We start from the raw sequence: 4,537 nt of genomic DNA, 5'->3' as shown, positions 1-4,537 counted from the left end.
TTTTTAAAGACTGGAAAGGACTTGAAATTCAAAGTTTCAGACTTGTGACTTGACTCGGACTTTTACACCAGTGACTTGAGACTCGACTCTGACTTGCCTGACATTACTTGAGACTTGACTTGAGACTTGAGGATAAAGACTTGAGACTTACTTGAGACTTGCAAAACAATGACTTGGTCCCACCTCTGCTATTGTGTACTGTCTGTGTCGGTTCTGTCATCCAGGTCATCTAAGGAGCTTGGAAAGAAAAGCGACTGGACTTCTTTAAGTTTATTGAAGATTTTCACCTCTCATCTGAGAAGCTTCTACAGTTCTGAAGAAGCTTTTCAAGCTCTGTAGTCTATTTACTTTTTATTCTACACATTAGAAAAGAAGTCCTAGAGCCCCAAAGCTACAGAGCATGCTGCTTTCTGAAGTGACAATAGAGGGAAAGAAAGCTGTGTAAGAAACACAGTGTTGGTGCGTTGGAGACAATAAAACAGCAGACAGTAAGAATAAAATCAATATTACTCACTTTGTTATTCCAAGTAAAACGAGCATGTTGCCATCTGGTTAGCAGTCACTGGCTTCTACCGCTGTGACCTTAAATACGACTTGGTTTGTGTGTTTTGTGTGTTCAACTCATAGTGTTAACAATGCAGCAATAAAAAGTGCTGAGGAGCCGAGATGTACACAAGTTGTAAAAAGGGAAGCTGAGAGAGAACATGTGCTTACGCCTTCACACAAAGAAGCACAACCACAGACAGTAGAGAGGGTATTGGTGCCACTGTTGTGTCAGAGCAAACATGGGGAGATTTAGTGTTGCAAGGTTGAGAACTCATAGCTATACATGCATAGATGCTGTCAGAATCATAGATACAGTCAGGCTGCATTGCCAGATGAATTGCTGTTAATAGTAACGGTAAGTTGACCTGCGCAATAGCACAGGTATATAAACATTTTCATCAGGAATCAGCAGAAAGATGACCAAAGAATTTGTCTTTATTGATACATACATGTGTGTTTGCATTGCCACTTAACAGGCCAAGAGAGGCGAGCCACACAGCATAAAAATGAAGCCAGGGCATGGTAAAAACTGCACTCTTACTAATGGGACCTTGAGGCTAGTTCCAAACAGAGTAAATCCCTATTGGCTCCCATGTTGAATTGACCAACTTTACAGCATTAAAAAGCATGTTTACAGCCTGGTAGAGACCATTGTTTTGGTCTCTTTGGACAGTTTCACCCTTTCACCCAACTATGAGGTGGCTGTTAGGAATTAGGACCATGGACAGTATTGCTGATAGCTGTCTGGAAGGCCTTCATAGTTGAACCTCTTCACTGTGTTTATGCAGTTGGTGTCTTTTCTAGCATTTTAATGACATTTTCTCACAAACAATATAGCCTGCCATTCATCCGAATTTGTATTTCAGTTACAGTGAACAGTCAAATTCTGTTACCTCACTATTCTACTAATTGGCTCTAATTGGATGCTACACATGGCTGTGTGTTGGATTTTTGCAGTTTATGGATGCAGCTTGCGAGCCAAGCTTGCAAGCATTAGTTGATACCCTGACACTTCACCATTTCTTCCTTAAAGTTTCATCTTCTTTGTAGATAATGAACAAATTCTACCAGAAACATTTAAAACATGCCAAGCGTGATCAAACAGAAATGAAAATTTAGGATAAGTAATTTTTTATTGATTACTTTAGACTACTACCTTCAAAAAATTACATTAAAATATTTTGTGGTTGTATGGAAGAGATACATTACATTAACCAAATATCTTCTCTAAAGTTGATGGCTAATATGTTACTAATGTAACTAACTATTAAGCATCAAACAGACACCAAGCAGGATAGCCTTCCTCTTTGAGTTGTTTTTGTAGACACGTGACATTTTGGGGTTTTTGATTTCTCTACACTCCTTTAGACATTTCTGGACAAAAACCTGCTTCAACTAAATATGTAAACCAAAACACAACTCTTGAAAAGTTTTAAAAACCTGCCACAAAGGCGAGGTTAGCTCTGCAGTGCAGACAACAATATGGGGCACCGACACTACAGCTGCTTGTTCCACTGTCTGTATTAAAAAATATTGAAGATGAGCTTTAATTTGAGACATGCTGTTATACAATCAACGCAGCTGATTGCTGGTGATTCCATAAATGACATACCAGAGAGTTAAAAGAAAGAACACAGACAAGACTACATAGACAAGTATTGGGCCATCTACACATTTCAGCTCCAGCAGCTTTTATGACATCTCATTCTACATCCGTTGGATTGCTCCTATTCCTTTGTAGATATTACAGCTTCCACTTTTCTGGGAAGGCTTTCTATGATTTTGGAGAGCAGGACACACTTTTGTCCATACATGAAGAAAGGAAATCGTAAGGTCCCACGCCATGAAGCTCCCAGCACAGTTTTTGTGCTGATGTTAATGCCAGGGGAGCTTTGGAGATGCACTATGGACTTCAACGACCCCTGTTTGTACCTACGTTCTTTACGGTGGTTAGGTTGCTGTGATTCCTCCACTTTCCAATATCACTCACACATGATAGTGGAATATCTAGGAGAAGCTAAATTTCACAAATTGTTCAACAGGGGCATCATTTTGCAGAACTATACCAAAATTCAGTGAGTCTCAGATAAAGTCACTGACAATAACTAAAGAAATGTCATTTATATACTATTTAAAAAATTTAAAGCAACACAAAGAAAACACATTAAGGTCTGGGTAATGTGTTAGGAATGAAACGATGCCACATCATTTTAGAGAAATGAAAACGATTAACCTTAAGACAGCTGAACTCAAAGAGTCCTTCTGTGGATACGCATCACGAGACCATCACTGAGCCAGTACCAAATTGGTCATGCTGAACCATGTTACAGTCAGCATAATGTTCTCCACGGCTTCTCCTGACCCTTTCAAGTCTGTCAGATATGCTAAGAATGAACCTGCTCTCATCTGTGAAAAGAACAGGGGGCCAGCAATGGACCTGTTAATTCTGATATTCTATGGCAAATATCATTTGGGCTCCAGAGTGCCTGACTGTGAGCCCACCCTCATGAAGCTGTTTTCTGACTGTTTGGTCAGAAACATTCCCATCAGTGTCCTCCTCAAGGTAATTTCATAGCTCTGGCAGTGCTCATCCTGTTCCCCCTCGCACTAGGGTGTAGATACTGGTCCGGCTGATGGGTTAAGGACGCTCTCCGGCCCCGTCCAGCTCTTTTAGAATGACTATCTGTCTCCTGGAATCTCCTTGAGAATGCACAGTGAGACACAGCAAACCTTCTGCCAATGGCGTGTATTGATGTGCCATCCTGGAGGAGTTGGACGTGCGCGACCTCTGCAGGGTTCAGATACCGCCTCATGCTGCCAGTAGTGACACTGACCCTTGCCGACTGGAAAACTAGACAACAGCCAGAAAAGATGAGAAAAAATGTTTCTTGGCCTCCACCTTTAAACCCATTCCTGTTTTGTGGGTTGTCTCATTGCTGCCTCTCTTGTGCACCATCTGTTAATCTCATTAACACCCCTCAGCTACTTCACTGACCAGATCAATATCACAAAACGTTTAATGACTTTATGCCACACTGATTAAAAAGTGTTCCTTTTTTCCCCATTTTTTGAAGTGTACTCTTGAGTACACAACATTACTTCCATTTTGGTTTGTATTTCAGTTACTAAACATTTTACCACATCTAGATATGGTTCAGTTTTTCTCAACTATAACACTGATTGCAACAAGGTGCAACACTTACACCAGGGGTCCCCAATCCCAGTTCACGAGGGCCGGTGTCCCTGCAGGTTTTAGATGTGTCCTTGATCTATCACAGCTGATTTAAATGGATAAATTACCTTCTCAACATGTCTTGAAGTGCTCCAGAGGCCTGGTAATGAACTAATCATGTGATTCAGGTGTGTTGACCCAGGGTGAGACCTAAAACCTGCAGGGACACCGGCCCTTGTGGACTGGGATTGGGGACCCCTGATTTACACCAAACTACCTCTGCACTTAATTTTAATCCTTATTTCCAATCGCTGTAGTTTTAGTCAGCCTCTGACCTTTCACTTTATATTATCAGTGTTCACTTTTATTATATCCTGTTTTATTGGCTTTCGAGGCCTTACTAAAGTTTTTGTTGTGTAAAGCTCTAAAGAGCTCAGGTGGCATTAGACTGATGGTTTGTGGCTGGGGCAATTATAATTTATTGTGGACCAGCTAAAAAAATAAACTGTACTGTGTTTTGTGTAAAATCTATTTAGATAGAAAGGTCCCACATTTAGTGTAAAATTGAGGGAATATATGCACACACACACACACACACACACACACACATCAAATGTTCTTCCTACCCCCTCTGGGTTAGGAGTGCCTCAGCAGCACTGTCACTAAGCCCATCTAAACATCTGAAAACATAGTGGTGCTGTTGAACACGCCGCCCCCGAGTGGTAGTCAGGGAGCACTGCAGTTTATTACCCATCAAACCCTTCTTGCTCATCCCTCCAGTCACCACCCACACAGAGCTCAACGGCACAAAACAAGTAG

The sequence above is a fragment of the Rhamphochromis longiceps genome, linkage group LG5 (genome assembly GCF_057381845.1).
Source record: "Rhamphochromis longiceps isolate RC_006_pf linkage group LG5, R_longiceps_female_GT1.1, whole genome shotgun sequence".
Taxonomy (NCBI): Eukaryota; Metazoa; Chordata; class Actinopteri; order Cichliformes; family Cichlidae; genus Rhamphochromis; species Rhamphochromis longiceps.
This window is presented reverse-complemented; position numbering follows the sequence as displayed.